At 44.5% G+C, this 14,441-nt stretch overlaps 1 non-coding gene and 1 pseudogene across 1 annotated transcript; both read left to right on the top strand.

Moving 5' to 3' along the window:
- Positions 1-2,840: 2,840 nt before the first annotated feature.
- On the top strand, positions 2,841-3,248 carry Rps17-ps12 (ribosomal protein S17, pseudogene 12; annotated as a pseudogene).
- Positions 3,249-12,154: 8,906 nt separating this feature from the next.
- On the top strand, positions 12,155-12,261 carry LOC120096741 (U6 spliceosomal RNA). The gene has a single exon (XR_015637806.1). It is a non-coding gene; the product is annotated as a U6 spliceosomal RNA (small nuclear RNA).
- The last annotated feature ends 2,180 nt before the right edge of the window (positions 12,262-14,441 follow it).

Below are 14,441 nucleotides of genomic sequence, written 5' to 3'. Positions count from 1 at the left end.
GATTTCAGACTAACCAAGTGTTCCTAATGGCTCTGATAAGCGCGCTCATTGGGACTGGTTCCCTCACATTGTCTCCGGTTATGCAGCCTTTGCCGTAGGGAGGGATGGGACGTTAAGTTTCTCGATTTTCCTACCCTCACAGCAGTCAGACGGATCGCATTTCCCACAGCCTCCTACACTGCCTGTGACAGACAGACACTTTCATGGCTTGTTTAAAAGTCTGCCCAATTGTGGCAGCTCCAGAACTGTTTCCTGACCACACTTGTTTCTCATACTGGACTGGTTTTTTTTTTGGTTTTTTTTTGTTTTTGTTTTTGTTTTTGTTTTTGTTTGGTTCTTTTTTTCGGAGCTGGGGACCGAACCCAGGGCCTTGCACTTCCTAGGTAAGCGCTCTACCACTGAGCTAAATCCCCAGCCCCCGTACTGGACTGTTTTTAATGCTCCCGTATCCATGCTGGGTTACAGATCCCTGTTTTTTTATTAAAGGTCAGACTTGCAGGCTATATCCTACTGCTTTTAGAACGTTCTCCTCTTCATCTCTGAATCTTCCCATGGGCTCCAAGTTCTTGGATCTCAGGAAGGGCTTTTGAGCATGGATCTAACTTGTGCTCCCTTTTCCCTCTGGCCCCCAAGTCTTAAGAGAGGCATGCCAGAACCTCCACATTAACTTCTTTGCCAGGTCAGAGGCTAGTGTGGAGGATCTCCCTTTCCTGTTGCAATTGCTCTGTTACGCAATCAAGTTCCTGCTTGGCTACCATCTCAGACTGCAAAGTTGCCTCTAAACTTTTACCTGATTTCAGGCCATCTCTGTATTCACATAGTGGACCCCACTCATCAAGCAGGCGTGCCACCCCATACCACACACTGCATCCTGGTATTCCTCCCACAGACATTCCTACTCCTCAGGGCTCAGCCTTAGTTGCTCACTGTCCAAGCAAGAACCATGCAACCATGGCACAGAGGCACACTAACACACACGAGGAAAGGACAACTCCATCAGAATTCCCTCTGCAGATGCCCCCCTCCCTGGGCTCCTCAGCCTAACACACACGAGGAAAGGACAACTCCATCAGAATCCCCTCTGCAGATGCCCCCCTCCCTGGGCTCCTCAGCCTAACACACACGAGGAAAGGACAACTCCATCAAAATTCCCTCTGCAGATGCCTCCCTCCCTGGGCTCCTCAGCCTAACACACACGAGGAAAGGACAACTCCATCAGAATTCCCTCTGTAGATGCCCCCGTCCCTGGGCTCCTCACAGCCAGGACCCCCTCCCCAGGCTGCTCAGTTGCACCTCTTACTGCCCGGAACCAGGAGGCTCCATTTTCAGGCTGCTCAGCCTCAGCTGCACGTCTCACTGCCCACAGCCAGGACCATGCACTCACTCCTCATCCTTGGTTCTGTCAGGTCCCTGTCCAGGCATCAATTCTGTTGTGTGACTAAACGTTTCCTGTGGGATCGCTATATACATGTCCCTACTCACCCCAGATAGGGAGCCCACAACAGACCGCAGTGCAGAAACCACCAAAGTCCAACTTGGTGAACCAATGAACTTTATTGGGGCTACTATAGAAATGAGGGTGAGGGCTTAGTTACAGGGGCAGAAATACACACACACACACACACACACACACACACACACACACACACAGAGAGCTGCATCACCAAGGCCTATGAGTGATAGTTCACAAAGCTGGCAACCTGGAGCACACTGCACAGCCTGCAGGGAGTGGAAGAGGTTGGAGACTATTCTTCCAAGTACCTCAGGTCTAAACCTCTTCCAGGCAGTTTGGCTGGCTTCTGCCTTTCTGGGGAGCTGGTCTAGACTGTCTTTTCAGCTCGGCTTGTCCAAGAGGGACTCTCAGCTTTGTCTGCTTACTCTTGGCAAGGAGGAGTCTAGTGAATTTGGTCAGTTTCAGGGACTTCCTGAAGCTATTTTGAGATCTTTTTTTTGTTTTGTTTTGTTTTGAGATCTTTTTACCTTCCTGTTTAAGGAGCTTCTGCATGAGATGGAATGTTTTCATCTCAGAGCAAACTGTTACACAATAATAGTTCATATTGAAACTTAATATTTAAAAGATTATTTAGTATCACTTGACAATGTAATGTTCAACCTGTACAATATAACATCCATTAAAGCATGGATGTTCTACTTAGGAACAAATCCAATTTATCAAATTAGCTTACACAGTAGGGGCTGGGTAGCCCAACAATGGCTGTCTGCAAACTGGAAAGGCTTAGAACCTGTAGCTCTTCAGTCTACAGGCCGGATGACTCAATAGTACCAGTCTGGTGTGGAAGGCCTAAATGACTCCTGGAGAATTACTAGCCTCTAGTCCAGAGCGAACATCCAAACAAAGCTGAATCCCATTGTCAGTGACAGACAGGGGTGGTGGCAGCTGCAGCAGAGTAGATTCACTCGCCAGCCAAGAGCCAAAGAGTGGCAGGTAAAAGTATCATGGCTTTTCCTTCAGGGCCCTCTATGTCTGGGTCATTGTCCAAGGTGCTGCCCAGGCTAGGGAGGAGCCATTCCCTCAGCCAATCCTTCCTAGAAATACTTTCGCAAAATCCACCGGAGGAATCTCTTAGTTGATTCTAGATCCAATCAAGTTGACAATCGAAAATAGCCATCCCACAGCATATTGGAAGTGTTTATGGACTGCAGCAGCTACAATTAAACTTTTAACTCTTTCTGTAGAACATAGCATATGTTTGGATATCTAAATGATAGGGTCCCTATTTATATAGTATTTTCACACACACACACACACACACACACACACACACAAAGTCACAAAATAATTAAATAAAAATATTAAGTAGCACTCTTTTACCGTCAACATGAGCTGCGTTCGCACCAAGACCGTGAAGAAGGCAGCCCAGGTCATCATCGAGAAGTACTACATGTTCCTGGGTAATGACTTCCACACCAACAAGCACGTGTGCAAGGAGATCGCCATCATCCCCAGCAAAAACCTTCGGAACAAGATAGCCGGCTACGTCACGCATCTGAGGAGGCGGATTCAGAGAGGTCCTGTGAGAGCTATCTCCATCAAGCTGCAGGAAGAAGAGAAGGCGAGGAGAGATAATTAGGCTCCTGAGGTCTCAGCCCTAGATCAGGAGACCATTGAAGTAGATCCTGACACCAAGGAAATGCTGAAGCTTCTGGACTTTGGCGGTCTCTCCAACCTCCAGGTCACTCAGCCTACGGCTGGGATGAATTTCAAAACACCATGTGGAGCTGTTTAATCCGTTATGCCATGTTTTCAATAAACCTGAAAACAAAACAAAAACAAAAACAAAAAAACTAAGCAGCATGGAAGCCATTTAGTAGGATAAGTGGCTGACATATTAAATGGCTTCCATGCTGCTTAGAATCTAGCATGTAAGAAATATTACAGGAGTGAGCAAAAATCTACTCACACTGGTTTTCTTCTGCCCTTAGTTCATCAACTTATTGTAGCCAACTAATGTAAGAGCCAATTATATGAAGGTGTCATATCATACTAAGTATCATGGCTGATCTTCCTACCGTAAGCAATTTTTCAAAGCACTTAATAAAGTATGGTTGGTCCTCTAAGTGAATGGCTGAGAGACCCAGTTGGTAATGGACACTGGGGAATCACACTGCGTGAGAATGATATCCACTGGAACGGAGGGAGCACTGACATTGCCGCTTACTCGGAGAGTGGCTGGGACCATGCGAACCTGAGTCCAGGGCTTGGTACAGGGGCAGCAGGAACAGGACTCGGAGCACTCCCAAGACATGAGAAAGATGACTCCACATGAAATACAAATTGCCCTCTTCCGTTAGAAGAGAAAATCTGCACCTAAAAAACAGCCCACGTGGTTGAACAAACCTGTAAGACGGAAATGACCCATTCTTGTTAAATCTGTGCTAAATCAAAAAGGAAAATATAAACCCTGGACATTCTGCGTCCGCTACTTGGCCCTGGAGAGTAACCTAAATTTTTAATGCCTGATCTAAAATATTCATCATCACTAAAACTTAAAATAGACCAAGCTGGTGGTAATTGCAGCTGCCTGACACAGTGGTCCCCTCTGCCCCTGTGTCCCACGGTCTAATGCTCAACCTTCCTAACGCTGCAACCCTTTAATACAGCTCCTTAGACTATGGTGATGCCCAACCATAGAAGTATTTTCATTGCTACTTCATAAGTGTAATTTTGCTAGTGTTACTAATGGTAATGTCATTGCTACTTCATAAGTGTAATTTTGCTAGTGTTACTAATGTTTTGGAGATGGAGGTTTGCCAAGGAGGTGATGACCCATGGTTGAGAACTGCAGGTCTAATGAACGAGGCTGTGGGAATCTGTTTCATTATTTCCTAAGTTAGAGGCAGGCTTTGCTCTATCAGTTTCCTGTGCACCCCCTCTTATCTTTCCTCTTCTACCTCTCCTGTCAAATTGGAGACAGGTACAGAGGACATGTGTCCACGTACATTTGTCTCCTAATTCCTTCTAATTTATGCGGGCACTGAGCACTACAGAAGCAAAGGTGTTTGATAACCAGCTCATTGGGCAGATGGGCCTGTGCCCACAGGACGCTTAAGAAAGAAGTTAACATGCAGGGTCCCCAGGGTAGTGTGAGGCCTTGGTGGCTTTGCTGAGTCCTGTGATGGGAGAGCTTCGTGATGTTTGTGAGAGAGCAGAGGCTCTAGCAGGACTGAATTATTTAAGCCAGCAGGTAATCGGGTTTTTTAAGTGATAAAGCAATCAAGAAGAGAGGCAAAAGAGTCAAACATGTCTGTCCGGAAAGCATGAAGCCAGAGGTACTAGGGAAATATTAACAGAAAGCTTTCCAAACCGGGCAATCATTTGCATAAGACGTAAGTGTTAGGTAGAACTGTACAAGTGAGAAGACTGAACTTCTCCTGGGAGGGGCAGCTGTTCCCACGTGTGCATTCTTCCCTGAAAGGAAGTACAACGGGGTGAAGATTGTTGGCCCAGCCTGAGTTCCTTTCAGCAGCCTGGTGTGACCGGAGGTGGGCACGGGCCATGGTGCTGCCTTTGTGCTTGTAGGAGGCGTGAAGCCTACTCCAGCAGCAGGCTGACAGGTTAGAAGGTGGATGGCCCTGCTACCACTAGGGCCTGACCTTGCCTAAGCAGTGCAAGCCCAAGCCCCTGAAAACCGTTATGGGTAGAGAGGTGCTGAGGCCCTGTGGCAGCAGCGGTACCCCAGGTAAAGAAGCTGTGTGTCTACCGAAAGATGCCTGTATATTACGGACGACTAGATGGGATAGCATCTTCCATCAGTGCCAGCCTACCCGCCATTGCCCTTTTGACAGTTTAAGGAGTGAATGTTTTGTGGTGCATTAGACTTTGCTAAGACCAGTTAAGGCGCTTGATTAGAACAGATGGTGGCAAACCTTCAGAGAGCCTGCTCCCCGTCTGTGAAAGTGTTTCATTATCTAATACTAACCCTTGAGTGTCTTAGAGATTTGGAAAAACATCTGGAAGAATAGTAAAAAACGGTAATCAAAGAGTCTGAACGAAGGCACCATATACTGGTGGAAAAAAGGCCCTTCCAGGAGCTACAAGGTTGTCGAATGAGAATTCCAGTGCCATAAGTGGGCTACCCCAGGAGTTATCGGCCAGAAAGGCCCTTGGTCTGGCAGATGACATCATACTTTGTTGTAGGACATGGAGAGATGAATCTGGGGCTGAACTTGAAGTTCCCTCCTTCTGAGTGGCTTCCAGGGTGGTGGGAGACGCTGTGTAGACCACTGGAAAACAATCTCAACGACAAGTCTGCTCCGTCACGGACTCTGTGCTATACAATCAATGTGACAGACAAGGTGTGCTCGCTAGAGAAACAGGCATAGCTTTCTGTAGCTATAACCAACTGCTTTGGGGCTGGATTGAAGGCCTCAGGACAAAACTCATGTCTGGTATTATAAACCAGTACAAAATTTCATGGCTGGGGTCATGAACCCAGTGGGAAGCAAACTGCTATTGTTTTCCTAACTGGATGCAGTGCGCCTGTCAAACAGCTTTCTAGGCATTTTTATTTGTGCCTACTGTGTATTCCTACTGTATACTCCCACTGTATATTCCTACTGTATACTCCCACTGTATATTCCTACTGTATACTCCTACTGTGTATTCCTACTGTATACTCCTACTGTGTATTCATACTGTGTACTCCTACTGTGTATTCCTACTGTATACTCCTACTGTGTATTCATACTGTATACTCCTACTGTGTATTCCTACTGTATACTCCTACTGTGTATTCATACTGTGTACTCCTACTGTGTATTCCTACTGTATACTCCTACTGTGTATTCATACTGTGTACTCCTACTGTGTATTCCTACTGTCAACCTTGGCCATGGGCATGAGTTTCCCCTTCCCAGTGGGTGGTAGCTTCAGCAGAGACTTATAGTTGCTCACAGCACTAAGCAGTGACAGTTGCTGTGACCCAGGGGGCCAGTGCTCAGCCGCAGAGGATGAAAACCATCATACTTCTGTACCACCCTCCACAGCGCAGGGATATCAGGGAGGAGAGGCTGACAGAATGCCAGCATTGCCAGAAAGGGCAGAGTGCTGCGAAGCTATTTCCTCCAAATTGAAACATACCCTCTTATAGGAGGTGGGGAGGTTATTAGGACTGAAGAAGATAACAGAATGTACAGTATTTGGGTCATTGTAAATATAATCAAGTTGAGATGAGGTCGTATTGAATCAGGATGGACCACAATCCATCTTAATGCCCAGAGAATGCCATTTGACTACAGAGGCAGAGACTGGGGAGACGCATCTATAAATCAACTCAGTCTATTATGGACCCAAGAAAACCCAGTTCTAACCACTGTCAGAAGAGAAAGTAAATCACAGCCCAGCCCCGTGTTTGTACCATGGCTACAAACATCCTAAAGAAACTACTACCAAATACTAGAACAATGCAGATACGAAGAACACATCATCAAGTTGGATTAATCCCAGCAGTGAGATACTGGCTTAACATTAGAAAATTAAAGATATTACTCACCACATTAAAGATTAACAGAACTATATAAGCATCTCGACATAATCAAAAACAGCATTTGATAAAGTTGTTACAATAACAACTCTTGGCAAGCCAGACATTCTTAATTGAATACAGAATAGCCTTTAAAACCTCTAGCGAACACTATAACCTCATAAAACACTAAAAGAACCATGTAAGCCAAGACTGCCTGCCATCTGCAGCCATACTCATCATTGGTTAGACACCCTAATCAGTCCGATAAAGTGATAGATGGGAGATGGATGGATGGATGGACAGATAATAGATGATAGAAATAAATGATAGATAGATGGATAGATAGATAGATAGATAGATAGATAGATAGATAGATAGATAGTAGATAGATGGTAGATAGATAATAGATAGATAGATAATAGGTGATAGATAGATAGATAGATAGATAGATAGATAGATGATAGATAGATGATAGATAGATATAGATAGATAATAGATAGATAGATAGATAGATAGATAGATAGATAGATAGATAGATGAGGCATATGATAGATAGGTGATAGACAGACAGATGATAGATAAAATGCTTAAGAATTAAAAGGAAGAAATAGTCCATTCAAGGATGATATGACCATATTAAGAATAAAATCTGAGTTAAGTGCTATGGTACACACCGTTTATCCCAGCACTCGGGAGGATGAGGCAGACAAATATCACTGAGTTCAAGGCCAGCTTGATCTACATAGTGAGTTTCAGGCCCACCGGGGCTATATGGTGAGACCCTACCTCAAAGAATGAATGAATGAATGAATGAATGAATGAATGTAAGTAAACCATTTGATGGGTAAGAGATTCCTAGCTGAATAATATAAAATCAAGAGTAAGAATCTACTGCATTTCTATTACCAACAGATAGGTAGGAAATATTTAATAAGTAAGGTCTGTGGAGATGGCTGAGTTGGTAAATGTCTGTCAGGAAAGCATGAGGACCCGAGAGTCTATTCTCAGCATCTATGCAGAACAGAGTGGGAGACACAAGGAAACACAGCCGCATGTGCTGGTTCAACGCTGGGCAGGCAGAGACAGGAAGATCCTGAAGCTTGCTGGCCAGTTAGCCCAGCCAAATTGGTAAAGTGCAGGTTCAATGTGAGATAAGCAATAAAGGTCATGGAATATCATACACAAAGTTCAGGGGCATGGAACTTTTGCTGGGGACAAGGAAATGAGATTAGGAGGGCAGCCTAGGTAACCACATTACCTGTGACTCCCACCCTTCCCTTGGGGAAACCACGTTCTTATGCTGAGCTTTGTGAGAATGAGTGGGCCCGATTATCCTCTCTCATTACAGACATTGGGCTGCAATGCAAACTGTCTATAGAACTCAAACGGTTAATATCTCTGTGATGGCCAGGGCCAAGCGTACTCCAGAGTTGGTGCCTTAGGCACAATGACATCTTCAAGAGCTGGGATCCTCTCTGGTCTCCCACTTATTCTGCAATCTTCATGATAGCAACTAATTCGGAGTTACGAAATCAGAGACTCTCCTGTTAGAGATCAGAAGACTGTGTATTAATGGAGCCTTCTGATGTCCACTGAAATGCAGGGTTAGATCAGTTCCACTGGGGTCATTTAGACTAGGGGTGATTTTACATGCCTGAGAACACAGAGCGGAAAGGGGACACCCATATAAATTGAAACTCTTGAGAGCAAAAAAAAAAATCTGCTACCAAATATCCATGAAGAATACAGGGACCAGAGAAGGGTCCATAGCCACAAAGGAAGCCAGATGTGAGTCCATTCAGGAGGATAAGCAAGTACCACAGATGGGAGAGGCCTTTTCAAAAATAGCAAGAAAATGAGAAAGAGAAGTCACAGTAGCCCAAAGCCACTTAACTGATTAGGACTCATTTGTTGCAGATGAAGTAAAAAATTCATTTTCCCAAACGTCGATCTAATAAATATGAAAAAAAGCCAACTCCTTCTTTTCCAATTACAAATATGCCCACAGGGTAATTGTAATTTTAAAGAGCCTTGGTGTGAACAATACAACTAATTCCCTTATGGTTGTTCTTCAGACTTAGATTAACTGAGACTCAACACAATCCACACCATAATTCCTCTTTATCATGGTCATTGCTTTTCTCAAAAAAAAAAAGAAAAAGAAAAAAGAAAAGAGTTTACCAACGGTATCCAAGGTCAGACTTTTAACTACTGCTTTGGGAGTCTTCCAAGAAATGAATACCAAAAGACAGAAGGTAAATAATTTAAGGGTAAGTAACAGACTGTGGCAAGTATTTGCAACATGTAAAATAGAGATGGAGTTAATATTTATAATAAATAAAGAACTCCTATTGGTAAAAAGGAGAGAGAAGTAAACACAGTACAACCAAGAGCTGAGCAGGGTATTTATTCTCCCACTTGTTAATTACTCGTTATTTGATTTTATTTGTATGCTAACTCCACACTTCTCAGTAGTATGACCCGGAAACACTCTAACTTCCCATTTTCCCACCAAGCATAAGCAGACAAAACCAGAACCTGTTTCATAGGAGCTTTGTAAGCACCGAGCAAGGGCATGTGTAAAACACAATACAGTGCAAAGTGCTAAAGACCAGCCGGTAGCTCGGGAGCTCCTTGTCCTGCAAAGTGGTGTCCTGTGGCGACACTGATGCGCTGGACATAAGGAAATGTCTCTTCAGCTCTTTCTCTTCTTTTCCACTTGGTGTGTCTGTATCTGGAAGGAGAAGGCTCTGGGACACTTTCCGGCATCTACTGCAGGTTGCCACTACTCCCATGGGCCTCAGCACTGCCTCCCCTTCCCACCTCTTCAGAAAGAATACCTGCTGGTTACTCAGTTATATATGAACAGAAATTAGTGGAGGGGGGAGAGACACCACTACTCCTATACCAGCTGTTTGTTTGTTTGTTTGTTAAAGATTTGTTTATTTATTTTATGTATGTGAGTACACTGTCGCTGTCTTCAGACACACCAGAAGAGGGCATCAGATCCCGTTACAGATGGTTGTGAGCCACCATGTGGTTGCTGGGGTTTGAACTCAGGACCGCTAGAAGAGCAGTCAGTGCTCTCAACCACTGAACCATCTCTCCAGCCCCCTATACCAATTTTTGTAGGGAAACAGTAGGACATTTGTTTCTCAGTATGGGACTCAGTGACCAAGATAACTCCCTGGAGGTATTCCTACCACAGTATTCCAGGATCTCATTTTTGTGGTAGATAGCTACCATTGTGAAAGAATCAGGAGAAACCGGGTGTGTTCAAACAATGTATCTGGAGGACAAGCCACAGAGCGCAAGGCTGATGCTTTTCGCAAACAATCAGGATTTGCCACATACTACGCACCATCGGTGAAATGACAGGGAAATTAGGTTTCCAGTCTCCTTGAAATAGAGCACGGTATGTCCAAGCCACCTGTGCTACAGAAGGAACTAGCTGGTTTGAGGACCCACGTTGTTGTCAAATGAACATTCAAAGCATCAAATGATACAGGTTATCTAACCAACAACACGTTTAACAGAATCAGTCTAAACTTGTTAGAACAATATTCGTTTGCTTCTTGGCTATTAAGTTATAAGTGCCCCCAGGTTTAGGGAAAATATTAAAACTTTTCAAAACACTAGATATATTATTGTCTTATACATTATGAGATTGGCACTCTATCAAGTCTCCAAAAAAGAAAAGGAACGGTGACAGCAAGGTAAAGATTGCATCCCATCAAAGAAAGACCAAGTCCACAGCTAAAAGTCGTCTGCGCGCTTCAGCGTGAACAAGAACGGAGACTGGGTAAACGGAAACTGGGGCCTAGCCCAGTGACAAAAACCTGACCAGCATGTGCAGACACGGTGCTCCATCCCAGCACCACACGAAAGGAAAAAGACTGGAAAAACTGATGCCATTCGATGCCAAAACCCCGGCCCTCCAGACTTAACCTGGGAGACTCACACAGCATAGAAACATGTTTTATAATGGGGGGAAAATGTAGAAATATCCTAAACGTCCATTCATGGAGATGAACTAATACACTATGAAACACATATGTTATGAACATGTATGTTATGAACATGTATGTGATATGTATAATAATCTAGAGATATCAGAGTATAGAACATTGCTGTGTCATCCGTTTGGTCATTGGGGGGGGGGGTTCAGCACTGGATCCTCTGCCTAGAACCTCGCTCAGACTGAACGAGAGCTCTCCTACCAAGCTGAAACCCTGGCCCGCCTTTTAACTTAATTAAAAAAAAAAAAGAAATGACTTTGATGGTCGCTCACCAAATTGCCCAGGCTGGTCTTTAACTGTCAATCTCCTTGTCTCGGCTGCCTGGGTAGCTAGGGTTATAGGCCTGCACCACCAGGTCCAACTCACAACGTCTTTCCAAGGAACGTGATTCTTTTTTGTTTTCCTGGATTTCTTTTTTCTTTACTTTGTTTTTATTGGTTATTTTATTTATTTACATTCCAAATGTTGTCCCCCTTCCCAGTTTCCCCTCCACAAACCCCTATCCCACCACCACCCCCCTGCTTCTATGAGTGTGCTACCCTACCCACCTGCCTACTCCCTCCCACCTCCTCGTCCTGGCATTCCCCTACACTGGGGCATCAAGCCTTCACAGGACCAAGGGCCTCTCCTCCCATTGATGCCCGACAAGGCCATTCTCTGCTACATATGCAGCTGGACTCCCCATGTACTCCCCCCCCGCCATGTACTCTTTGGTTGGTGGTTTAGTCCCTGGGAACTCTGGGGAGTCTGGTTGGTTGATATTGTTGTTCTTCCCATGAGCTTGCAAACCCCCTCAGCTCCATCAGTCCTTTCCCTAACTCTTTTATTGGGGACCCCGTTCTCAGTCCAGTGGTTGGCTGTGAGCATCCACCTCTGTATTGGGCATGCTCTGGCAAAGCCTCTCAGGAGACAGCTGTATCAGGCTGCTGAGGAGAACCGTAGACACTGAGCCATGCCTGGAGCCACTCATGCTACACAAGAAACCGCACTGTATATTGGGCTCAAATAGATGAGAGGTAGATAGACGACAGTACAGATATAGATACTAGTGAAGTATTCTGGAAGGATAACTTGGTCACATTGGGAATAAGAGCTAGAGTTCAGGGATGGAGAAAAGAGAACATGTTTCTTTAAAAAAAAAAAAGTTCCATGCACACTTCGGCAGCACATATACTAAAATTGGAACGATACAGAGAAGATTAGCATGGCCCCAGCGCAAAGATGACACAAAAATTCGTGACGCGTTCCATATTTTTTCGTTGGGGCACCAGTGGAAGGGGAAGCCCTTGGTCCTTCCTGCCAAGGTTGGACCCCCCAGTGCAGGGGAATGTGAAGGGGGGCAGTAAGGAGAGTGGATGGGGGGAACACCCATATGGGGGAAGGGGAGCGGAGGGGAGTTTATGGACAGGAAACCGGGAAAGGAAATAAGATTTGAAATGTAAATAAAGAAATATATCGGGTTGGAGAGATGGCTCAGCGGTTAAGAGCACCGACTGCTCTCCCAGAGGTCCTGAGTTCAGTTCCCAGCAACCACATGGTGGCTCACAACCATCTGTAATGGGATCCGATGCCTTCTTCTGGTGTGTCTGAGGACAGCTACTATATATATATATATATATATATATATATATATATATATATAATCTTTTTTTAAAAAGAAAGAAATATATCTAATAAAAATTAATTCAAAAAAGTTCCTTTTTTTAACGAAATCAAAGAGGATTAATCAAAGTCTTAGTATCAAAGGACATTCTAGAAAAATGCTCAGGCCATATGCTATGAGGCTGTCCTACAGCATGTTTAAATGCCCCATTCTGTGGGGAAACTGCAATCGATCGGAGGAGGTGAGATACTTTTCTCCACTCCCAGGTTAGAGAGTGGCAGCACCATCACTGTCTCACATGGAAAGGTGAGAAAATGTATACATTCAATGCTTGCATGTGTCGTGGCAAAGTGAAACTAACCAGAAGCACACGACAGCCTATAAGTGTACAGTTTGGACACAAAAGCAGAACATGGGGATAACTTTTCCATCAGCGAGTTGAGAAAAAGAAAGGTAAAGTTCAATTTGGGGACAAGACAAAAGTTTCAACAAGCTATTCTGAGAACTGAATGCATGCTCAAGGGAATTCCACCGATGTGGTATGCGTGCAGCTAGAGACCGCTCTGGAGGGAGGGCCACAGGGAAAGGAGTTATACCAGCTCCCGGTCCGCTCCTGCGCACTGGAGAGACCAGCCTCGCCACCCAATCCCAAATCCGCCCTCCAGAGTCATGCTGACTTTGGAAGGTTTCTTATTATTTTCAATATGTGTGGTGGTGTCTTCAAACCAGAGAGAATGATAAAGTTACTGTCATTTTCACGGTTGTTGTTGGTAAAAATGAGCCTGACCCGGAATAGCCCAACTAGTTTAGAAGCAGTGCACTCTCATACTCATTTCCTTCGGCCATTTTTGACGCTAACTAGATTGAACTTCAGTTGCCGAGCCATGCATTGAGTGAGAGCGCCCTCATCAGGCCACAGCTGACGTGTGGTTATAGTAACAGTTCTAGACTGCTCCTGACCTTCCACAGTAGCAAAGCCCTGCGGTAATAAACAAAACTGCAGAAGTATATGTCAGCTTTCCAGAAACTTTCTCCAAAGCCATATTACCCGAATTATCACGTAACAAAGGCAAGGTAAAATTAGGGAAGATACTAAGGTTTAAAAATGTTTCTGTTTAAACCCCGCATCAGTGATCCGGAACACATCCCTTAAGTCTCCCTTTTCAGAATTAGATCATTTTGAAGTTCACTTTTTAATTACATCTTGTTTATAAGGTTTTGAAACCTTAAAGCCCACCCTTAGTATTATACCTCCTCCAACAGGGCCATATCTACTTTAATAAGGCCACACCTCCTAATCCTTCCCAAACAGTTCCCCCAACGAGGAAGTATGTATTCAAACATACACCTATGGGCACATTCTCATTCAAACTACTGCCCTGAGCAAGTTCTAAGTACAGTTACAAAACTGTTGGCGCCTGCCAAGGTATGTGTACCACCATTACACCTGTAGGGACATCATGCCACACTGGATATCGTTTTAGTTCACAGGCATCAGAGTTGGTTAAAACTAGTTACTTCCAGTCCTTGGAGGCTTTCCTGGTATCTTCTGTCCATGAGAGCTAGACCTCAAGGAGGAAGCTTTTAGGTCAGATCCAGTTCAGATCCTCTAAATCCTGTGTCCAAAGTATCATAGTATCATGGTATCTTCAGTCATCTGAATAGGCCTTACTTCTGAATACATACTGCCACCTCCCAGTGTGCCATCAGCTGTCACTTAAGCCTTTAGCACATGGATCTGTGTAGGATACTGTTCCAAAACAGAGCAAGCTCCTTATCAAAGTTTTGATGTCTGTTTATTTTCTGAGAGACAAAAGGAAGTTGAATTCAGAG

This window comes from Rattus norvegicus, chromosome 14, assembly GCF_021556685.1.
Source record: "Rattus norvegicus strain SHRSP/BbbUtx chromosome 14, alternate assembly SHRSP_T2T, whole genome shotgun sequence".
Taxonomy (NCBI): domain Eukaryota; kingdom Metazoa; phylum Chordata; class Mammalia; order Rodentia; family Muridae; genus Rattus; species Rattus norvegicus.
This window is presented reverse-complemented; position numbering and strand designations above follow the sequence as displayed.